Raw genomic sequence first — 25,012 nt, 5'->3', positions numbered from 1 at the left:
GAGGCTTGGAAATGAATAACCTTGAGATATTCAGACCTCAGAAGGTTTACTAGCTTCAGAGATTCTGATTTTATTTATAGGCTGCAGGAAAACACTCAATGAAGTTTTCTGTGATTCACTGCTTATCACCTTGAGCTATTGCCACTCAGTGCTGGGGAGACATTGAATTTTGTGCAGTGAGAGAATAGAATAAAAGCCGGGCAGCTCAGAACAGTGGCTTAGAGTGTGGTTATCTCGGCTATTCCTTATACCACATCGAATGGAGCCAGGCCAGTGGCTTCAGATCGGAGTCCTTTCTGCTCCCTCCCACTCCCTTGAGGATTGAAAACTTTGCCAAAACAGCAGCTGTATTGAGTCCACTTCTTTTAGTGACTGAAGGTAAGAGCTGACAGAAACAGCAGTTTTCAAACACACAGATGAGTAGTGGTCTGTTGAAAAATAAATCGAGATAAATTATGCTTGGCCAGTTGGAGTGCCCCTGACTCCCTCCCCAGGTTTGATTGATGCAGAAGTGCTAGTCTGCTGCCCATTTCAAATATACCACAATCACGTTTTCTGTGTTCTATGCATATGTGAGAGGCACTGAAGCAGGTAGCTGTGAAATGTACGTCAAGGGTGTTGACTGAAACCCATTGTCCATTCTGTTGAAATATCGAGCCCACATGTTTATATCAGAAATGCAAAGTAGAACAAATGGAGTTTGCAAGCCAGATAATAAAATAAATGATAAATGGAGTGGGACCCCAAGGTGCTTCCAAAAAGCTGGCTGGAATTGGAGACCAGGCTCAGAGGAGCTGGGCGATGGGGGTGGCTCCCTGGAATGGCTCCTGCATGATTGATGCAACTAGTTATTTCAGCTGTCACTTTCTAAATTATGTATTTGGGTGGGGGAAAAGGGAAGCTTTGCTTTAATGATTTTTTAGCGGGGAGGGGGTTCTGTTCTTTTGTTTCTGAAGGGGCTTGAAGGAGTCTGCTTTTTCATTCTTTATTAAAAACTTATCTCAAAGAGACAAACAGCAACATTTGTCTTTGTTTCAATCTCAAGAAGTGGGATAGTGTTATTTTTTTTTCCCACAGAGAAGGACATTTGGACTTCACTGGGGACCCCTCTTCAGGGAGCACCCAGCAGGTATCACAGGCTTGTCTGCACCCGCTTACCCCCAGCACTGTCCTTTGGGAACCTGGATCTGGGAAAGACACCCTGAGCTCCTCTCTGGACCATGCCCTCCCCTGATAGCCTTCCCATTCTCTATCTCTCTGGGAGTATGGATCCAGGGTCGTTGTGGTGCTTTGGTATTTTTAACTGGAACAGTGCTTAGCTCTGGTTTATGGAATCTCAGAGTCTTAGGCATGGGATCTTTTGCATAACCCACTCTATCTTCCTGATCCTCTACAGAGAGAGAGAAAGAGGGAGGGAGAAAGGAGAGAGGAGAGAGGAGAGAGGAGAGAGAGAGAGAGAGGAGAGTGAGAGAGAGAGAGAGAGAAGAGAGAGAGAGAGAGAACCCCCACCCTGCCGCCAGGATTATTGCTGGAGCCTGGTACTTTTTTTTTTTTTGTTCGACAGAGACAGAGAGAAATAGGCGAGAGGAGGTAGAGGTGGAGAGAAAGAGAGATACTTGTAGCACTGCTTCACCACTTGTAAAGCTTTCCCCCTGCAGGTGAGGACTGGGGACTTTGATAGCTTCTTGTTCTTGGCTCTCTCCAGCTCTTGTTCCACCCTCCACATGGCCTCTCACAACTCCATCTCAAGGAAAAAGGTTTTCTAAGAGAACTTCCCAGATTTAAGTTACTGAAAAACAAATAGTTAAAGCTCCATGCTTTGTAGTCCTGACAGTTCTCACTATATAGTAGAGCTGAACTGGGGCTGGGGCTGGGGCTGGGGCTGGGGGTTTTCAAAGTGTGGACCCTTCACCTGAGCTGAGGAACACGAGGGGCAGACACTCCTGGGGTACACCCTATCAGCCCTGCTCACCCCGAATACACAGCTTCCCCTCGCAAACTGTCTCCCTCTTTGGGGTGTTGTGATTTTTTTTCCAGCACTCAGAGGCTGGAGCCCTCAGCCCAGAGCATCATGGGAACCATACACAGAAGTCACGAACGAATGACTTCCATGTCAAGTCAAGTGTCTGTAGTTCCCCTGCCTCTGCTCAGGATGGCACCTTCTGGCTGAGTCATGTTCCTCCTGCTGCAGACTCAACACATCTTTTCCCCCTAGTTTTAGGAGCCTTAGTAGAGGAAGGGATGTTTTATGATACCTGTTTGGGAGAATTGTTTGAAATCCTCTTTGGGCTTCTCTAGCTACTTAGTGCTCAGCCCCTGTAACTCTGGTATTTTCTAGTCTCGTGAACTGTGCTTTGGGAAAATAAAGACGCAGTAGCTGTCAGCTCTGTCCTGTCCCTGCATCCCTCCTCTTGATGACAGTGCCTCTTTATTGGCCATGTAGCTATGGACACAGTATGGATTTTGAAGTCAGACAGATCTGTGTTCAGTTCCCTACCCAGACATGTCTTGGCTCAGTGACCTTTGACAAGTCACTTGTCCTCTCTGAACTGGGGTATTTGAAAGCACCTAGTGCCGTGCATGGCACAGGCAGTGACTCAAGAAAAGACAGGTACCAGTAATAGTTTGTAATATTTTGCCTCATGGACATCTCTGCCAGGTCTTTTCAGGGCTGCTCATGCTTGTATTTCCCAAAGGGGGGAGCTCTTCACTTTGAGCTGCTGAGGCAGCTTCCAGGGACAGGGGGACTCATATATGGCCCTTTTGTTTATATTCTGTTTGTCATCCTAGGGTTTGAAGCTTTTTTCAAATGTTATGGAGAAAAATTCTGCATGAAGATAATTATTGTGTTTTTAATGTAGATGGAAACGGAGGTGCTTTAATTAGTAATGTGCGAGCAACCCTTTCAATAAGGTGAAATGCACTCTTTTTTTTTTTAAAGGCCTTCATCTACTTGGTCATAATTAGGGACATGCAGGCATAACATATGCTGACTTGTACACTTTCACTAGGTAATCAGGATTGAATGACCCAGTGAGCCGTCTGCCAGGGGAACGGGTTTCTATTTTTTTTTTTTTGTCTTTTCTTTTCTTTCCTCTAGATAGAGGGTGAGAAAGACAGGGGGGGGGCGGGGGGAGGCAGAAAGGAGAGTCATTGTAACACACATTCCCCTGTAGGCATTCCCGTGTGTGACCCAGGGCTCAAACCTGGGTCTTTGGTCATGGTAACTTGTGCTCTCTACCAGGTGAGCCACTTGCTGGCTCCTAGGTTCCAGCTTTTTTTTTTTTTTTTTTTTTGAGGGGAGAAGGTGATGTGAGAAAGGGGGTGGAGGAGGAGTAATTTTGCTTTTTTCTTTCCTCTCCTATTTTTCTCCATGACTCTATTTGTTGTTTTTTTAATTTTTTAATTTAATTTATTTATAAAAAAGAGAACATTGACAAAACCATAGGATAAGAGGGGTGCAAGTCCATACAGTTCCCACCACCAGAACTTCGTATCCTATCCCCTTCCCTGATAGCTTCCCTATTTAACCCTCTGGGAGTATGGACCTAAAGTCATTGTGGGATGCAGGAGGTGGAAGGCCTGGCTTCCCTGTTGAACATGGGCGTTGACTGGTCAATCCATACTCCCAGCATGCCTTTCTCTTTCCCTAGTGGGATGGGGTTTTGGGGAATCAGAGCTCCAGGACACATTGGTGGGGTTGTGTGTCCAGGGAAGTCTGGTTGGCATCATGCTAGCATCTGGAACCTGGTGGCTGAAAAGAGAGTTAACATATAAAGCCAAACAAATTGTTGACAAGTCATGAACCTAAAAGCTCGAATAGTGCAGATGAAGAGTGGGGGGGGGGTCCATTTTGTAGATAGCTAGTAGGAATATTTTAGTTGTATTCCAAAGGACCCATGGCTATACTAGGTTTTTTTTTTTTTTTTTTCTTTTCCCTGAGCCTGAAATCTGATATGCAAGTAGATCCAAGTTATTGTCTGGGGAGATGATGTCATAGCTGGTAAAAGGACCAAAAAGCTGGATCAGGGAAGAGAATAGCTCCCTAGTATGGGAAAGGTGTATAAATATTGTTGACTGTAAACCCCATCGATTTGATATGATGGGTCCCATATTCAACTTAGGAGCCTTGTGATCTCTGCATCCCTGTAGATCCAAGTTCATATTCTGTGGTTATGAGTAGGAACGTTCCAAGCTGTCCCAATATCAGGACCCATCTTCCTTAGGTGTAGCATAGAGTGTGTTGTCTAGCCTCCCTTCAGAGGATGGAATATTCTCTACCACTGTTGATCCAAGTTGAGGGCAAGGTGCTATGGGGGCCCACAAAGGGGTCTGTTTTGTTGTTCCTGATAGAGATGACCGGTAACAATGGAGAGAGGGATTTATTTGAGGGCTAGGCCCATCATGTCTCTTTGGGAATCTCAGAATACCCTGACTAGGGCCCCAGCTGATGGGGTGGCCTGAAAGTGACTAAAGAGTCATCATTAAAATATTCCAGTCTCTTGCCCTTGTTCAGCTTTTGTGGTCCTTGCTTTGATAAGGATAGCTTGGGAGTGAGTGAGGGAAGTATAATAGGAAGTAGGTGAGGAGGGTATCTAAGTCTAAGTAGACACTATTTCATTAGGAACTTTATACTGACTCATTGCAGACTATTGTGTACTTTTCCTTTCAGGTATATATTTTGCCCTAATTTATGGGTACATCTGAACATATGTCCTATCTCATGGGACTTGGTCTATATCTAGGTTTTGGGACTTTGTTAGGAAGTGAACATGAGTCTATTTGGTGTTCATCTAAAACAGTACAGCTGTATATTTTTAAGCCTTTTTTTTTTTTTAAATTGTGTCTGAATTAACTGAGGGCCTTTCTGGTCCTTTATATCCTTAGAGGAAAGAGAGGAGAGACACCAGGGCTCTGCTCCACCATTCATGGAGCTACTCCTGGTGCTGTCCATGATGTCCTCATTTGGTGCTGGGGATTGAACCCAGGGCCTCCTCACACACAATAGGGAATTTGTTTTATCTGCTGAGTCATCTCCCAGCCCAAGGCTGTGTTTTTTTGTTTTTTTTTTTCCCCAAGGCTGTGTTTTTTAAGAGAACTCCTCTGCTGCATTTTCCTCATCCTTGCCTTGTTAGCCAGTCTGGCTAAAATCCCTGTGTTAGAAAATAAGTTTCATATGATACTATTTGGGGAGTGTTTGTGATGATTAATAATGGAAATGCTAGGGGTCACACCAAGAGAGACAGAAGAAAAAAAGTGAGGAACTTGGGGCAGGATAGTTAATATAATTATTATGCCATGAGACTCTCCTGCCTGAGGTGCCAAAGTCACAGATTCAATCCCCCACATCATTAGCTGGGGCTTATGGTGCTTTGGTAAAAAAGGAAAACAAACAAAACAGTGAAGAACTTGAGGACTTAAAGGAGTTGTTAATTTCTTCTCTCCCCTCATTCAAATTTTAAAAACAATTAATAAGAGAGATATAGATAGATAGGTAGATAGATAGAGAGAGAGAGAGCCACCAGAGTACTGCTCAGCTCTGGCTTATGGTAGTACTAGGGACTGAACCTGGGACTTCAGAGTTTCAGGTATGAATGTCTTTTGCAGAACTATTATGCTGTCTCCGTAGTCTTCTACCCCTCAGTTTTAAAGACTCTGAGCTCCACAGGAAAAGAGACAATGCTTGCCTTGTTCTAGCACTGAGCCTGGTGCAGAGTAGTATCTGTTACAAAATTGATGAGAATTGGAGGCTCCTTAGATAAATTACGTTGTTGTCCACAGGGAGGGAACTCCTGCCAGATTCTCAATCTACAGAGACTGGCAAGAGATATGTAAAAGGGAGCCAGGTAAAGAAGGCAAGAATTAAAAATAAATAACATAAGAATATATTAGGAAGTATAGGAAGTTATAAAATGGAAAATGTCAATTTTCCTTTCTGGCAATTCATATGGAAGGAGCATAGACGGAGTATGTGACTATCTGGCATTGCAGAACTCATTGCTGTTTCCTTGTTTTTCAAAAAGCAGAGGTTGATCAGCTGCATAACAATTTTGTTATTGTTTGGTCTGTAATTTTTTTTTTTTTTTGGTTCTTTTCTTGCTTAAACTGGGATGACTTTTCAAGCTCAGATTCTCATTTTTTCCCTTTTCCACCTTAGGCTTATAGTTGCTATGTTGAATTATCATTAATTTCAAAGCAAGTTTCCTTGCAGTTAGTGCAGATTATGTAAATAAAAATCCTCTTTCTTTTTCCCCCTCCCTCCCTTTCTTCTTTTCTTCCTTTCTTCTCCATCTCTCCTACTCTCTCTCTCCCTCTCTCTCTCTCTCTCTCTCCCTCCCTCTCTCCCCCCCCCTCTTATCTCCCCCCCCCCCTCTTGCCACAGTACTCTTTAACTATGGGTAGTGCTGGGGAATGAACCTGGGACTTCTGGTCCTTCTGGCATGAAAGTCTGTTGAGCTAAAATTGGTGCTCTCTCCTAGCCCCTAATCCATTTTTATTTGCCAAATTCTTTGTATATATTAATTGAGTAAAAAAACTTGTACAATCAGGGGCTGTGGAGGTAGTTTAGTTCAGCAGACAGAATATAAGGCTGGTTCTGAGACTCCAGGTTTTATGCCTGGCACTATATATATGCTAGAACAGGGATCTGCTCTTCATTCTAACTCTCTCTCTCTCTCTCTCTCTCTCTCTCTCTGTGTGTGTGTGTTTGTCTCTCTTTCAAAGTATATAAATGAATTTTTTAAAAAGAAGAAGAAACAAACATAAAAACAATGAGTATAACCAGTATCTTCACTTGGTAGGACTTTGTGAGTTTTTAGCTACTTTCCCAGTCACATCCTCTATCCTGCAGCCTCCATGGACTGACACCTTTTGTGGCTTGTTCCCCAAGCTGCTCCATTGCTGATGTATGGAAGAGCTACAGAGGCCCCTGGAATAAGAGAGGAGGAGTGAATGCTCCTTGAGCACCAGAACCCTTTCCAGCAGCATATGGGGTGGGCTTTCTGCTTTCATATCCTGAATCCTCTGAGAGAATATGGTAGTGCTGGCTTTCTGGCTGGCGTGAAAAGGTAACAGGAGGCCTCTCCAGAGGAACAGGAGAACACAAACTGTCACCTAACTTCCTGTCTTCTCCACTCAAGAGTGGCACTTTCCTTAAAGGAGAGAGGTGAAACCCACCTGTCTTTCCTCTTGAGAAGAAAACACACATCAGCATACCTTGGTGATGTCTCACTGGGGGGACGACAACACTAGTGACCATCATTTGATTATTGAGGGTGGGGAGAGGTCAGTCCAGCCGTGTGCCATGGGCTGAAGCACATTAGCATTGATTTGGGTGGCACAGTCAATGTATTCCCATAGCCCATTGGAACACATATTGTGATGGCCAACTATGTGGGCGTCTAGAAAAATCAGTTTTGAAAAATCTCTAAAGTATGCCCACAGACTTGTTTACCAGCCCATCTGTGATTATTTATTGATCATAGACCATGTGACCAGAGCTGGCCGGCCCCTGCTTGGGCAAACTAGCAAAATGTGGCCTGGGGTTTCTGAACTGTCACTCTGTTTCTGATTTAGGTTATTAAGGAAAGCCCATTTACCCCGAAATCAAGACAGATCGCCTATGGGAGTTGTTAGTGGAAATTCATCTGTCTGCTCTGTCATCTTAGGGAAGGTGCCACGTTCCTACTTTCAGCAATGGATTATGCACAATCAACGGTGATGAATGTACGAGCATTTTTAATTAGTCTTCATGCCCTCTGTCTAATGCAATCAGAAACCCTCTATCAGAGGAGAGATTTATAATCAATCATTCATCATCTTCTTAGGTGGGGATATAAACCCATTTGCTTTTAGCCGGCAACTTAAAATATCTGCTCTAGAGAATTATTATTTAACCAGGCGGGTATCTATAAACCAAGTATATTTTGAGCCCCTAGACTTAAGCCTCAAATTGCAGATTGCTTTGATTAAGTGTAATTGTGTGAATTAAGATGTCTCTAGCCTTCACTGTGTGTAGAGAAAATCTACCAACAAAGTTGTTCAGTGAATGAGACTGATGTCTAGAAGATGGAGTTCTGGGCCTAGCTTTGTGAACCCTGATTTTTTTGATGCATAGAAATAGCTGGCATAAAGCAAAACAAAATAAAATATAAAATAAAACAAAATAATTAAAAAATAAAATCACTAGTAATAAAAGAAGAAAAAAAAGCTGGTGTTGAAGTCCTCATATGTCATTGTTAAAGTTATATAATTTGTAATCAAACAGCAACAACACAGGATTTTTGGACTGTTTAGTATGTGCTGGGCATAAGGTTGCAGCGCTGTGCTGTTTACAGCTGGCATCTGAGGCTGTACCTCCTTTTATTCCCACATGGCCCCATAAGGGAGTTACTGTCAAAAACACCAGCCTGTCTCTGGTCTGGTGAGGAGGTAGATCTGAGTAGGATAAAGATCCAAAGATGTCAGATATGTTTTCATAGGAATCATCTAAATAAAGATCTCAGAGTTGAATACAGGCCTATAGGAATGATCTTTAGTTTGCACTGGTGAATTGGACAAAGTTCTGTCTCCCCATCTGCAGGGGGTTCACTTCACAAGTGGTGAAGCAGGTCTGAAGGTGTCTATCTTTCTCTCCTGTTCTATCTTCTCCTCCTCTCTCACTTTCTCTCTGTCCTATCCAACAACAACAACAGCAGTAACAACAATAGCAATAATAACAAAAAGGACAACAAAAATGGGAAAATTGGTCTCCAGGAGCAGTGGATGCGTAGTACAGGCACCGCACCCCAGTGACAACCCTGGAGGCAAAATAGTAATAGTAGGAAGAGGAGGAGGAGGAGTAGGAGGAGTAGTAGTAGGAGGAGGAGGAGGAGGAGTAGGAGGAGGAGGAGGAGTAATAATAAATAAAATCGTGCAATTAAAGTCAACTCACCAAGTGAAGAATTATAATTGGGGCTGGTTGGTGGTGCACCTGGTTGAGTGCATATGTTACAGTGCACAAGGACCTAGGTTCAAGTCCTTGGTCCCCTCCTGCTGGGGGAAAACTTCACAAGTGGTGAAGTAGTTCTGCATGTGTCTCTCTTTCTCCCTGTCTGCCACCCTCTTCCCTCTCAATTTCTGGCTGTCTCTATCCAATAAATAAATAAATAAATATAATAAAAACAATTAAAAATAATTATAATTTAACTGATGTTCAGTTAATTTCTCCATTCTGATCTTTTCTCTTCCCCAAATTGGAACTTTCCTGAATGCAAGAGCAAGATAATCTTCTTTAAAATGTTTTACTAGTGATTTAATATTGATTTATAGGATTTTAAGATAATAGGGGTATAATTATACACAGTTCCCAACACCAGAGTTCTGTGTCCCATCTCTTCCATTGGAAACTTCCCTGTTGTTATCCCTCTGGGAGTATGAACCAAAATTCTTTTTGGGGTACAGAAGGTGGGAATTCTTTTTTAATTGCTTCTCTGTTGAACATGGGTTTTGGCAGGTTGATCCATACCCACAGCCTGTTTCTATCTTTCCCTAAGGTGTAGGACTCTGGAGAGCCAAGGTTCTAGGAAGTATTGCTGAGGTCATCTGCCCAGGGAAATCAGGATGGAATCATAGTAACATCTGGAACTTGGTGACTAAAATGTAGTAAGATGGAAAGCAGGACAAAAATGTTTAATAAACAAGAACCATAAAGTGGGAATAGAGCAAATGAAAGTAGGGACCTTAGGGTAGAAGGAAGTTAGGATATTTTAGGAATGTTCCTAGGAGACTATGTCCTAATAACCTATGCTCTAACATGGAGGTTAACTAGAAATATTGTCTGGGAAGATGGTGTCAGACTTGGTAGTAGAACTAAGAAGCAGGATCAAGGCAGATAGTTGCTTGTAAATTTGAAGATCTATAAATGCAATTAACTTTCCACCACAATGATCTAACCTGGGGTCTATATCTATTCATATTTAGCACAGGAGCCTGTACAACTTTTGAGTCCCTGTCAAACTGAGCTTACAGTTCATATTCACAGCTAGGAACATTCTAGGCTGCACTGATTTCAGAGCTACTCTTCCCTGAGTGGTAGAGGAAGGTGAACAAACTTCTCTTCAGAGAGTGAGGCAGTCCCTATCATTGCTATTTCACAGTGAGGATATAGTCCTGAAAAAGCACACAAAAGGGCTTATAATGACCAGTGATGTTAGAGAGAGGGATCTATCAGAGGTCTAGGCCCAAATTACTTATAGGGGAATCCAAGGATTCCCTGTCTAGGATCTTAGGTTATGAGGTAGTTTGATAGTGGCCAAAACAGCCATTTTTAAATGAGTTAGTCTCTTGCCCTTATCAAGCTTTTGTAGTTATTTCTTTATCTGACTTTCTCCCAGTTGTTAAAGCATTGAATATCATTTGTTTTATCCAAATCAGTATTAGGTTTATGAGATCTGGCTTCAAGTTAGGGAGGCACTAGATCTAGAATTTTAGTGGGGTCTTAGTTAGCCTTAAGTTTCTCTGCATTTACTTGTTTGATCTAAGAAAGGTTGTCACAAGAGCAAATTGATCTTCACTGCTGATCTGTAACAGTAGTGAGCAGGTGGAAACTGGACTGATGTCATTCCTTTATTACTTGTTCAGAGTGTGAATTGTGCCACTTACATTCAGGTGTGCATTCCATTAGAGTCATAGCTGGGAGTGAACCCAGGGTCTCACACATGTAAGATAGTGCTGAACCACCTCCTTCACCTAAGTTTTTACTTTACATTTGGAGAGAGAAGACAAGACACCAAAGCATTACTCTACCATCCATAGGGTCCATTTGGTGCTGTCCATGGTGCTCACAGGTGGTGCTGAGTATTGAAACTAGGACCTCACACATGGCAGGGCATTTGCTCTCCCATTGAGCCTCTGCTAGACCTCCCACCTCAGGGGTTTTATTTTATTTTATTTCTTTGATTTATTTTCTCCAGAGTACTGCTTAGCCCTGGCTTATTGTGGCACAGGGCATTGAACCTCTTGTGCCTCAGATATGAAAGTCTTTTGCATAACCATTATGCTATCTTCCTGCCCACTTCAGGGATTTTAAATGGAGGACAAAACTAGGATATGTATAAATACTCTTCATTGAAAGGGTGTTCATTGTTCACTCTTTATAGCTTTGAAACCAGGAAATCATCATGGCTAAATCAACATTAATCATCTGGTTAAATAAACATATTTAATGTTAAGATCCATCATTAGACTAACATGTCTTGCTAAGGAAAAATATATACAGTGTAAGAATTAGTTGTGTGCTACTGGAGCCCATCTTAAGTGTAAACACATGAACTAGCCGGTACCTTTATAGGCATTTGTTTAAGTAGTGTATCTAGTACTTAGTTATTTTTGTTTGGTTCAGTGATACTATAGTTTTGTTTGTAGAGCTGTATACTTAAGCTGCATTATTTTTGTGATGAAAAGACAAATTAGGGGCCAGGTGGTGGCGCACCTGGTTGAGCACATATGTTACAATGCTCAAGGACGTGGGTTCAAGCCCCTGGTCCCCACCTGTAGAAGGAAAGCTTGACGAGTGGTGAAGCAGGGCTGTAGGTGTCTCTCTGTCTCTCTCTCCCATCCTCTCGATTTCTGGCTGTCTCTATTCAATAAATAAAGATAATAATTTTTTAAAAAAGAAAAGACATATTAGTAGGTTGTCAAACTAGCTTAGTTGGGAGGCATGGTCTGCCATGTATGTGACCCAGGTTTTGAGCCTTGGCCCCCATTACACTGGAGGAAACTTTAGTGCTGCACTCTCTCTTTCTCTCTCTCTTTTCTATTTGGAAAAAAAAATAAATAAAGGAAAGAGCAGTGAAGTCCTGGTAATGTAAAATAAATAAATAAAATAAAAATACTAGCAAAATCAGATAATGCAAAAGTTCTGAAATAATAGCTCAGCTCAATTTAAGGACCAGAAATTGCCTATAGAAGTGAATTTGTGAGAAAAATGTTTGTGAGGAATTATTAACAAAGGTGCGTTATTTATATTAGCTGGTTAGCTTGCTTTTATTCATGCCAGTGAATAAAGAGGCCTTTGAGTCATTTTGAGTCAGAACTTAAAAAGTTTTACTCTGATTGAACCTGTACAGAAACTTTTTAAAAAGATGGAATCAGGCAGTAGCACGGTGGGTTAAGCTCACATGGCACAAAGCGCAAGGACCTGCTTAAGGATCCCAGTTCAAGCCCCCAGCTCCCCACCTGCAGGGGAGTCGCTTCACAAGCAGTGAAGCAGGTCTGCAGGTGTCTATCTTTCTCTCCTCCTCTGTGTCTTCCCCTCCTCTCCACTTCTCTCTGTCTGTCTAACAATGATGACAACAATAATAACTACAACAATAACACAACAAGGGCAACAAAAGGGAAGAAGTAAATAAACAAAATTTAAAAAAGAAATCAAAATAAACTGAAAAGAAAGAAAGAAACTTTGGAATGAGCCCAGTAAAATTTCTTAATTGTAGAAAATTTAGGATATACAGAAAAGAAACAGTTAGGTACCCCCCCCCCCATTTCTCTCTCTCTCTCTTCCTCTCCCTCTCCTTCTCCCTCTTCCCCCATCCCCTTTCCAGAAATAGCTACTATTGATAGTCTGGGTTCCAGAATTTGGGTGATATATGCACACACATGCATGTGTCCGTGCCTGTGCTTCTGTGGTCACACAGCTCTGTGGGCAGTGAGCATGTCCTCCTTCACTTGTTTTCTTAACTCCCTAGCAGACGATTACCCCCGGACTGTATGACTTGCTAAGTCCCACGGGGCACCTCAGAGTCCCCAGCGTAACAACAGTGCCTGACACGTGGTATGAGCTGAATAAACACTTGAAACAGCTGCACATGCCCTATTTATCTCTTCAGGTCATCTGGTCAGCTCCCAAAGAGTGTCTGGATGGCTAGTTAGAGTCTAACAGTATGATGTACCACATGTACTCATTTTTGAATCATTATCCATGGAAAGACACTGCTGAAATAAATGCACTTGTAATTAAATCTCTGACATGTTGTGAACTATTCATGACAGTTAACCCCTTAAAGTGAGAGTGCTGGGTCAAAGGCTGTATGTGAGTCTCCCACCTTGGATAGCACTGCCAAATGACCTCTGGGAAGGACCTGATTTCATGTGGGAGGATGCACCATTTTTAAAATGGAAACTTTTATTGAGCTAACTGAAAATCACATGCTATTGTAAGCTATAATACAGAGAAGTCCCTTGTCCCCCTTGACCAGATTCTCCCAATGGAAACATTTTTTAAAAAAATACAGTGTAGAGGCTGGGAGGTAGCTCACCTGGTAAAGTGATGCCTTACTATGTTTGAAGCCTGATTCAAACCCTAGCACCACGTTGGAGCACTGTGGATGGCACCAGAGGGAGCTTTGTGTATGCTGGAGAGGTGCTGTAATCTTTCTCCTTTCTCCCCCTCCCTACCTCACTTTCTCTCTAACAATTAAATAATTGGGTGGGGGAGCAGAAGTGGCACATCTGGTTAAGCACTCACACTACAGTGCACAAGGACCCAGGCTCAAGACCCTGGTCCCCACTTGCAGGGGGAAAGCTTCACAAGTGATGAAGCAGGGCTTCAGGTGTCTCTCTGTCTCTTTCCTTCTTTATCTCCCCTGCTATCTCTCAACTTCTCTCTGTCTCTATCCAATAATAAATTTAAAAAACAAACAAAAAAGTTGAGTTGCGGGTCTGCTCAACTATATAGTATATGCACAAATCCCTGGCATTCCTTGGCACAGCATTTTAAAAAATACAACACCATAACCAGGGTATTAGCACTGGCCAATGCAGTCCTCAGAGCTTCTTGAGTTTTACTTGTGATAATTTATATAACCACCACCACAGTCTAGATATTGAATAGTCCCGACTCTAGTTTGTTCACCTTTTTCTGACTAGACTTTTGCCTTCTCTTTCTCATAGCTTTGGTTTATTTCATGCTGCTAACAACTCTCCTAGAATATTTCCATCCTGTTCCACAAGGAGAAATCTGAGTTTATCATTCATCCAACTCAGTCTCTTTTACCAACCTTTCTATATTTTCTCTGCCAGTAACATCTGAAAGGAACTCTATCTTCACCAAGAAAAAAGGTGATGAATGTGAAAACAGGGCTCCTTGGGATGAGTGAATTCCCCTAAAGGGGTGGAAGGTTTTTCCTGAGTCAGGAAACAAAAACTCCACAGGACTCAAAATTTATGTATTGTGGGTTTTCTTAGGCCAGGTTTCTATACAGAGTCAATTTACAGCGGAGCTAAAAATCCAGCTGATTCAGTGGCTTGTCTGCTTGAGGGAGGGAGGGTAACATGTTTGAGACTGTAAGGAATGGTGGAGTCTGTGGTAGTCTGGGGCAGAAGTGCTAGACGTAATGTTCTCCAAATAAAAATGATAGTTAAAAGAACAATTCTGCCAGTGGGTTAAGTGATTTGGTTAAGTAATTTTCGTAGTCTTGTGGAGGTATGGAGCAGTGTCATGCGGAGGGGGGGTTGCTTGTTTGGGAGACTACTTGCAAATCTCTGTGTCAGTTTTCTTGTAAGTGGGCATCTCATGGCTGGTTATTTTTCCATCAGCTTGTCTATCAGGGAGTATCACCCAGTGTTAATTGTGCAAAATAAACTCTGGGGATAACCCTCGGCTATATTTGATGGCAGTGCCTACCTCCTTTCTCAACTAGAATGACTCCACAGGACTTCTGCCATGAGGGATGTTGCAGATGGACACAGGAGTTCCCTTTGTGAGAGACAGAAATGACATTTTCTTTAAGCAAGTTATACCTTTGCCTGGAGATACTTTTTTAAACATGAGGCTAGCTCTTAGAAACACAGCTGGCTTTTAAAATTTATTTTTATTTTTATCTTTTATTTTAATTTATTTATAAAAATGAAACATTGACAAAACCATAGGATAAGAGGAGTACAACTCCATACAATTCCCACCACCAGAACATTGTATCCCATTTCCTCCCCTGATAGCTTTCCTATTCTTTAACCCTCTGGGAGTGTAGACCGAAGGTCATTGTGGGATGCAGAAGTTGAAAGGGCTGGCTTCTATAATTGCTTCCCCACTGAATGTGGGCGTTGATCCATATTCCCAGCCTGTCTCTCTCTTTCCCTGTTGGGGTGGGGCTCTGGGGAATCAGAGCTCCAGGACACATTGGTGGGGTTGTGTGTCCAGGGAAGTCTGGTTGGCATCATGGTAGCATCTGGAACCTGGTGGCTGAAAAGAGAGTTAACATATAAAGCCAAACAGGTTGTTGATGAGTCATGAACTTAAAGGCTGGAATAGTGCATATGAAGAGTTGGGGGGGGGGTGTCTCTGTTTTATAGATAGCTAGTAGGCATATTTTAGTTATATTCCAAAGGGCCCATGGCTATACTAGGTTTTTTTTTTTTTTTTTCTTTCCCCTGAGCCTGACATCTGATATGCAGGTGGATCCAAGTTATTGTCTGGGGAGATGATGTCATGGCTGGTAAAATGACCAGAAAACTGGATCAGGGAAGAGAATAGCTCCCTAGTATGGGAAAGGTATATAAATATTGTTGACTGTAAACCCCATCAATTTGATTTTATGTGATCTGGGGCCCATATTCAGCTTAGGAGCCTGTGTTATTTCTGCATCCCTGTAGATCCAAGTTCACATTCTGTGGTCATGAGTAGGAACGTTCCAAGCTGTCCCAATATCAGGACCCATCTTCCTCAGGTGTAGCATAGAGTATGTTGTCTAGCCTCCCTTCGGAGGATGGAATATTCTCTAACATTGTTGATCCAAGTTGTGGACAAGGTGCTATGGGGGCCCACAAAGGGGTCTGTTTTATTGTTCCTGATAGAGATGAGAGTAACTATGGAGAGAGGGATTTATTCGAGGTCTAGGCCCATCATGTCTGTTTGGGAATCTCATGACTCCCCGAATAGGGCCCCAGTACAGCTAGTTTTTTAAATATATTACAGTGGTGGTTCTCTTAGAGTAGCTCTGTGAATAGCTGAGGACTTTTCTTTCTTGGGAGAGTGCACTGCTTATGCTCACTTCCTGCTGAGTGCTCTGTTGACTTGGTTCTCTCAGGGTGCTATAAAGGTCCAGACTTCTCTGATGACTCAAGTGCATTGGTATAGCAGATATGTAATCTCATCAAACACCATAAAACTGATGAAATAGGGCTGGGGAGATAGTATAATGGTTCCACAAATAAGACTGTCATGCTTGAGATTCTAGAGCCCCATGTTCAGCTCCCCACACACTACCATCAGCCAGAGTGGAACAGTGCTCTGGCCTCTACGTCTTTCCTTTCTCCCTCTCTCCTCATAAAACAAGTAAAATATATTCAAAAATTGATGAAATATTTATGTTACAAAAGGATGTAACATAACTGAAGTTGAATTTTTTTGCTGTCAAATAGTGTTATTAAACTAGATGTACAACACATAACTCTAATGAAAGACTGGGAAAGAGGCTGAAAATACTGAAGGGTTCTAAATTCAGATTTATACACAGTGAGGTTTTTCTCAACTTCAAGTGACCAAACTGGAAGTTCTCTGTTACACATTGTGAGTGTGACTTATGTAAGAAAGACAACTTCGGGAGCTGGGCAGTAGCATAGCAGGTTAAGCGCACATGGCGCAAAGCACAAGGGTCTGCATAAGGATCCTGGTTCAAGCCCCTAGCTCTCCACCTGCAGGAGGTCACTTCACAAGTGGTGAAGCAAGTCTGCAGGTGTTTTTCTCTCTTCCTCTCTGTCTTCCCCTCCTCTCTCGATTTCTCTCTGCCCTATCTAACAACAACAGGAGCTATGACAATAATAACAACTACAACAAGCACACCAACAAGGGCAACAAAATGGGAAAAATGGCCTCCAGGAGCAGTGGATTCATAGTGCAGGCACTGAGCCCAGCAATAACCCTGGAGGCAAAAAAAAAAAAAAGACAATTTCAATCAGTAGACTTGCACTTGGAAAATTAACTTTGACTTATGTGAAAAATCTTGCCAAATGATTTGGGTTTTTTTTTAATGATTCATAATAAAATAAGGCATTCTAAGTACGTATATGTGCCATTTGGAATGATTCTGTGCTTTAAATGATACTTCTTTATTAACCTACTAACCATCATCCCAGTTTCTGTAGAATATCTGTGGTAGTCCCATTCAAAATAATTATTCTCTAATAGAATCAGGAAGTTGATTAAGAGCAAACGGTAGCCAAAGTCAAGTAGGGTTGGGGGCCATGGGAGCTTCTCTAAGAGCAAAATATATACAAATGCTTAAAAAAAAAAGCTTAATGAAATTTGAAGTTTGACTTTTTTATGCCATATATCTAAAAGTTTTAGTTTTTTTTCACATAAAAACTAGTAATCACACATTAGGTAAAATCAACATTTAATTTTCTTGTTTTGGAAAAAGTTTCTCCTGTAATGGTGTTCATTATTCAATATAAGGTGGTGCGGAGTGACTCATTTTTCAAGCTCAAAGGGATTCAGACTACTTTATAGCAAGTACATTGGTTATAATGTATTATCCTTACATCAGTCACAAACTGATAAGTTTCTTAATATAAAATTTTAGTGTTAAAAGCAAATTAAGAAAATTAAGAAAATATTAAGTCTCTGTTTCTTATTCTCTGGGAACGCCCTTCTGTCCTGAGTCATGTACTGCCAGATGTTCAGGTCAGACCCAACCATCCCTAAGCTCCAAGACTTCCTGGACCAGGATTCCATCGATGCAGAGAGGTACATACAAATACTAGATACAGATCCTAAGTAGATACTGGCTAGGGCTTAGGACAGTTGGTACAGGTGCACATGTATCCATAATCAAGGGGCAATTATATAACTCAAAGTAAAAGTGCTTAATAGCCCTCTATAATTAGACTTAGACCTAATAAACCTGGAATAGTAGAAGTGCCTTAAGAAGGCATCATAAATTCTCTAGTCAATAAGACTTAGACCAAATTAAGTTGGCAATCTAGCAGAAAGACCCAAAGGAGACAGACCCTGTAAACCCTAATTCTGGTTGGGTAAAATAAATGACACTCAATGCTTAAACTACTGGGAGAAAGTCTAAGGTTTTCAGATAAAGAAAGGACTACAAAAGCTGGATAAGGGGATGTGACTGGTTCACTTAATAATGGCCTTTTTGGTTAAAACCTGACCACTCTATCATCTGGGGCTCTAGTCAGGGGATTCTTGGATTCCTACACAAATATAATGGGTGTAGATCTCTAATAGATCCCTCTGCACCACCACTGTCACTTCCATCGGGAATGCTATCATAAGTCCTATTGTGGGCCTTCATAGGACCTTGCCATCACTATAAAGCAGTAATGGTAGGGACTACCCCACTCTTCAAAGGGAGGCTAGATCATCCTGCCCTGCCACTCAAAGGAAGACTGGTTCTGAAGTGAGTGCAGCCTGGAATGTTCCCATTGTGGCCAGGCAAGGCCGCGGGTAAGGCAATGGCATGGATTTTTCCTCATATAGATTTTGGCCCTAGTCCGTGAGAGACTTAACTGGATAATATCCCTTTCAAAGATCAAAATTTGCTTACACACACACACACACACACACACACACACACACACACACACACACACACACTCACACACACACACACACACACACTCACACAACATTTGTTCCTTTTGAGCTGCAGGTGTGAGATGAAACTGATGCTGTCACTTCTCTTTTAATCTCCTTGTTCATCTTTTCTGGTTCAAGCTTCTTTTTCTTTTTCTTTTTAAATTTTACTAGGGGGTTATAGTATAACCTTTAACACATAGGCACCAGCCTCTTATCTCTTCTTGATTGATGTCTAAGAGACACACCAGGACCCCAGTGTCCTTTCATCCTGTCCCTCCCCCTCCTTCCCCAGAGTCCTTTGCTTTATTGCAATATTCCACATAGTCCAAGTTTCACTGTATGTCTTCCCTTACTGTCCTTTATTCTTAAGTTCACCTATAAGTGAGATAACTCAGTATTGGTCTTTCTCTTTCTGGTTTGTCTCACTGAACATGATACTTTCCAGTTCTGACCACAATATTGCAAAGGAGATGACCTCATCTGCCTGGGGAAGTCAAGATGGCATCATGGTAGCATCTGCAACTTGGTGGTCAAAAGGTGGTAAGATATAAAACAGGACAAATTATTTAATAAACAGGAACCCCAAGGTAGGAATAGAAACTAGCAGTGGTCTGCATGTGGAAAGAAGCTAGGAAGTCTATTTTAGTTATGTTCCATGGGGCCCACTACTTAGAAGACCTGTATTGTCACGTGGGCGGGGATGTTGGTACATGCATCATGTAGTGAAATTGCCTGATTGGGACTGGGATTTAAGCTTCAGCTACTGCATGTACATGTTTCCAGTCCTTCATGCTTCTTCCTCTTCCCACCAGGAGCACTCACTCTTTGGACATTTGTGTCTGTTTCATCACCATCCAGTAGTATTTACTAGACTTCTATATGCTGAGTACTGCCTGATTTCGTCCCTTTTAATAACATTTAAGTAGGAAATAGGCTTTTATGTGACACTGCTTGGTCCAGGAAGTAGTAATCTGTGGGTACACATGATTTTGGCACACTGGTGCCCTCAGTTCAGCAAGCTAATTAGATCAATCACAGATTTCTGTTGGCAAGCTCTGGCTGCCTCTTTAAAACAAGGGGGCAAATCAGCTTGTCTTTGTACTGAGGAGATGTTATCAGACCTGGGCTCCTTGTCAGTATTAGCCATTAGTAGGTTCCTGATCTCGATTTTTTAAATAACCATTTTCTTTATACAATGTGTTTTCGCTTTATGAGTCTTTACTAATCACTGTCACTCACTGCAGCTCACCCGTGTTGCTTGTACAGAGTTCAGTGCTGTGCAAGGCTTTGCTTTGTGCTACTGGTTAGGTTTTGGATCATGCATTATAAATAATTGTGTTCAGCTTTGCACAAAACACAGCACAAAAGCTGTTGAAAGAAAAACTATGAAGGAAGCATATCTTCCTTTTTTTAATTGCCACCACAGTTGTAGATGAGGCACAGTGCCTGCATGATGAATCCTCTGCTACCTTTTTATTTTTCTCCCCTTTTATTTGATAGGACAGACAAAAATTGGGAGGGAGAGAGATAGAGAATGAGAGAGAGGGAGAGGGAGAGGGAGGGGGAGGGGTGAGGGAGAGGGAGAGGAAGAGAGAGAGAGAGAGAGAGAGAGAGAGAGAAAGAGAAAGAGAGAGAGAGAGAGAAAGAGAGGGAGAGATCTGAAGAACTACCTCACTGCTTGTGAAGTTTTCCCCTAGAGATGGGGACCGTGGGCTTGAACCTGGTTGCTTGCACGCAGTACTTTGTGTGCTTAACCAGGTGCTTCACCACCTGACCCCAAGGGAATATTTCTCCTTGGATCCTTAGTGGGTTTTGAGAGATGACTTGTTTCTTCACTCCCAGTGTTCACTGTTTCTGAATTTCCTCTATTTTTCTCTTCAACACATGCATATTTTTTTCACTAGAGCACTGCTCAACTCTGCCTCATGGTGGTTCCTAGGATTGAACCTGGGACCTCTGGTGTCTCAAGTAAGAAGTCTTGTGCTGCTGATGGTGCTGTTTCCCTGGCTCAAAGTATTTTCTGTTTGTCCAGCTCTACATTCTTCATATATTGTCACCTGGCTGAGTCTTCTCATCGCCACACCACCTCCTTTGTAAGTCCTCCCCTCCCTCTCAGCAGCTTCCTTTCACCTCATTCCAGTGTACCCTTTGCCCATTGGCCAGGCTGCATTCCTTACATTCCTCTTGCCAGGTAACACCTTTGCTCAGAAATCTTTATCAGCTCCCAGCTGTCTAATGAACTAGAGCATAAATCCTGAGCCTGGCTTCCATTTTCCCACTTACTCACTCTGTAGCCGCTGCAGTGCTCTTCAGAAGCTAGTCACCTGCCTCAAACAGGCTTAGTTCCTGCTTCAGATGGGATAGTGCCATGGTTAAGAGGGGGGGCTATTGGGTCCTGGTGCTGGCTCAGCTCCCCTCTGTGGGCTGTTAGCTCCTCTGTGCTTGATCACACCCATCTGTAAACTGGCCAGAGTGATAGTCCTTCCTTCACTGAGGAGTGAGGTGTTAATTATGTGTATAACTGACATGTAGCAAAAGTTTTGCGAAAGGGTGAACTATTCCTTTATTACACTATTGTGTTTTAATATGCCCTTTCAATAATTACGTTAGTATTTACACAATGCTTACTATGTGTCCTAAGACTTTTACTTATGTGAATTTAAGAACTTTGTGAGAAAGAACTAATATAAGTCCCATTTTATCGATGAGGACCCTGAGTTTCAGAAGGCGTGTTTGGTATGAATTCATACAGTTGAGTAGTGGCAGGATTAGGACTTGAACCTAGGAGATACGGCTTTAGAGCTAGTACTCTTAAAATTATTTCTGTAACCCTAAATTGCAACTGTGAACTGCTTCCAGGGGTCTCTGCCCTTCCTTCTGATGTCTCTGTCTAAATCCTCAGTTCATATAATAAATAAGTTACCGACTGACTAAATGCTTATTGCTTTATTTCTTCTGAGCCTGATATACACTGGACGCTCATTAATTAGAAAGTGATTCCGTGGAGGTCAGGTGATAGCTCAGCAGGTTAAGCACACATGGCGCAAAGCTCAAGGACCAGCTTAAGGATCCTGGTTTGAGCCCCCATCTCCCCACCTGCAGAGGGGTCAAGTCACAAGTGGTGAAGCAGGTCTGCAGGTGTCTTATCTTTCTCTCCCCCTTTCTGTCTTCTCTTCCTCTCTCAATTTCTCTCTGTCCTATACAACAACAACAACAGCAATGACAACAACAACAACAACAAGAGCAACAAAAAGGGAAAAATAGCCTCCGGGAGCAGTGAATTTATAGTGCAGGCACCAAGCCCCAGAGATAACCCTGGAGGCAAAAAAGAAAGTCATTCCATATAAAAAATAGAGAATTTGGAATATGAAAACACAAAAGGAGAAAATCAAACACATTTGGAATAACTGCTATTCACACATTACATGTCCTCCAAGTCTAGTGTGAATATAGGTGCATGGTAAGGTAGGGAATTCATATATAATTCTGGCCATACCATATGTATCTTGTTTTTCCTGATAAGCATAATAGTGTGAGCATTTGAGCCATTAAATTATATTCTAAGTCCCCATTATAATAAGTTCAGATAATTTTTGTTTTCAGTTTGTCTGTAGTGGACATATAGTTTACTTCCAGATTTAAATGACTAATAAACACTTCTGCTGCTGGAGGGGGGCAGTGGATTATGACTTTAAAAACAGACTTCTGCTATATACGCAAAATTGTTTATTTCACAATTTCAAAGAGTGTACTTCCGCTGGAGTGGGAAGCTTCAGGTGTTTTGCTGTCCTGTTGACTACTTGCTCTTTGTTTTGTTGACCAGTCACTTTTTGGTGAGTCAATGCTAATGTGATAAATGACATAGCACAAGGGTCATGGCTCAGATTGTATTGACTCCAAAGCACTTAGAGTAGTGATCATATAGTACTCTGTGAGTGCTTCTTTGGTTGACTTATGATGGTTTTGTAGAAATCTAGAATCTGGGAACTAGAGGAGACTATACTGATTAATATAGCACAAGTGTTTTCTTTTCAATATTTATTTATTTTCCCTTTTGTTGCCTTTGTTGTGTTTTTTTTTTGTTGTTATTGTTGTTATTGATGTCGTCATTGTTGGATAGGACAGAGAGAAATGCAGAGAGGAGGAGAAGACAGAGAGGGGGAGAGAAAGATAGACACCTGCAGACCTGCTTCACTGCTTGTGAAGTGACTCCCCTGCAGGTGGGGAGTCAGGGCCTCGAACCGGGATCCTTACGCTGGTCCTTGCCCTTTGAGCCATGTGCACTTAACCTGCTGTGCTGCCGCCGGACTCCCCAGTGTTTTGTTTTCTTAGATACAGCATTGGAGAATGAACCCAGGGCCTCTTGGCAACATGCTATATACGAACTACCTCCTTGGCCCAATTTTTACTCTTAAGTTTGAAAGGATGGAGGGAAGGAGAATGGGAGGGAGAGACACTAAAGCACCATTCCACCATCTATGGAATTCCCCTTGGTGCAATCCATGGTGCTCCCATGTGGGTGAACCCAGAACCTCACACAAGGTAAGACACACAGTCTTAAGCAGCTGAGTTATCTCCTAGCCCCAGCCTCAGTGTTTGGAAGATAAAGGAAGTGTGACACGGAGGTTAAGTAACCTTTCCAGGTTTATACAGCTCTTTAGGAGCAGAAGGAGAATCTGGCTTTCTGGTTTTCAGATTCTTTGCTTTTTCACTATGTCTTGCTGTTTCTCATCTACCTTGGTTACTCATCCACATCTCTCCATCTGGCTTCCCAGACAAGCAGACCAAATTTGGAGGACCACTTATGCCTTATAGGGCAAAGGGATCAATACTTTCAACTCTGGGAAGAAGACAAAGGCATTCTGATTAGCCTAATCAAATGTTCTGGCATTGTCACCATTGAATTCCTTCTTGCCCCACTTAGAGCTTCCCAGGTGCCAGTGTTTGAATCAGATAAAAGGAGGGGTCTATGTGTGTGTGTGGAGGAGGCTAAAATGTGACCTGTCCTTGAGGTTTTTTTTAAAAATTAATTTTTGTTGGTTATTACACCAGACCTCCTGCATTCCTTAACGCTGTGGTCTATTACATAATCATTGTTTTGTCTGAGACCCGCCCTGCCTGCAGGGCACTGGTTTAATCCCCACTGGTTAGATGGAATTCCTGCTCTTTTCCTTCTCTCCACCCACTCTTCTAGCCAGTTCCTTTTTCCAGCTTGCCACTTCCGCCTCAGAAGATATAAAGGCAGATGAATAAAGGCAGAATTGCATTGCGTTCCCACTCAGCCACGAGAGTTCCTGGTTCCTCTCCCGCCTTGCTGAGTAAGCTGCAGCCTAGTTTGGCTCCGGTCAAATTCTCTCCAGGATCCAGGACCTTGGACCCTCAGGCATGAAAGCCCTTTTGCACAACCACTACACTATCTTTCCAGCCCTATCCCTTCAGTTTGTAAACCACATGGTGACTCTTTATCTTGGCAGTTCTGTTTAATGTGGGCTGTGTCTATGCAGCAACCAGGAGAGCACAGTTGTGACATGCTTTTGTGTGCTGGTGCTGCTGATTGGCCATCCCTTGCCCCCTGTCATAAAAGACTGTAGGCATCAGTTGCCTCCTCCTTTGTTAAGAAGTGGCAGGAGAATCTGTGCCTGTAGTGCTGATGATCTGTTGGGAGGAAGGAAGCTCTCCCAGCCAGGCAAGACACGCTACTCTACTGAGGATGTAAGTGGCAGCTGAGAGAGGAAGCTGCTGCTGGAGCTGAGCTTAGAGCTCTAGTTGTCCTTTGAACCCTTGTAGACACTCCCACTCCCCCAGATAAATCTTCTGTGGAGATCTATAGTCTTTATCTGATGAGAACAATGGATTGACAACTTAGAGAGTGTTAATATTCATTTTATTTTAAATGTTCAAAGCACTACCTCAGCTCAAAAGCTCTTACCTTTTGGAGGGCACAGATTGAAAAACAGCTAATGGTAACTACTTTTTTTTTTTTTGCCTCCAGGATTATTGCTGGGGATCCGTGCCTGCACCACAAATCCATTGCTCCTGGAGGCTATTTTTTCCCCTTTTATTGCCCTTGTTGTTTTAGCGTCGTTGTGGTTATTATTATTATTGTTGATGTCATTGTTGGATAGGACAGAGAGAACTCAAGAAGAGAGGGAGAAAGATAGACACCTGCAGGCCTGCTTCACCACCTGTGAAGGGACTCCTTACGCCAGTCCTTGCGTTTAGCGCCGCGTGTGCTTAACCCGCTGTGCTACTGCCGGACTCCCACTATTCATTTTTTTTTATATTTTATTATATTTATATTTATTTTCCCTTTTGTTCCCTTTGTTGTTTTCCATTGTTGTTGTAGTTGTAGTTATTGTTGTTGTTATTGATGTCGTCATTGTTACATAGGACAGAGAGAAATGGAGAGAGTTGGGGAAGACAGAGAGGGGGAGAGAAAGA

The 25,012-nt window shown here is 42.3% G+C and overlaps 1 protein-coding gene across 5 annotated transcripts in view; it reads left to right on the top strand.

The window, feature by feature from the left end:
* Positions 1–25,012, top strand: part of FHIP1A (FHF complex subunit HOOK interacting protein 1A) — a 263,617-nt gene that overhangs the window by 119,648 nt on the left and 118,957 nt on the right. For 2 of the 5 annotated variants that reach the window (XM_060178961.1, XM_060178959.1), the window contains one exon: positions 20,476–20,664. The exons of the other annotated variants lie outside the window; for them this stretch is intronic. The gene's annotated coding sequence lies outside the window, so the exon portion shown is untranslated. The remainder of the gene's footprint in view (positions 1–20,475; positions 20,665–25,012) is intronic. 5 annotated transcript variants of the gene reach the window in all.

This window comes from Erinaceus europaeus, chromosome 19 (genome assembly GCF_950295315.1).
Source record: "Erinaceus europaeus chromosome 19, mEriEur2.1, whole genome shotgun sequence".
Lineage (NCBI taxonomy): Eukaryota > Metazoa > Chordata > Mammalia > Eulipotyphla > Erinaceidae > Erinaceus > Erinaceus europaeus.
This window is presented reverse-complemented; position numbering and strand designations above follow the sequence as displayed.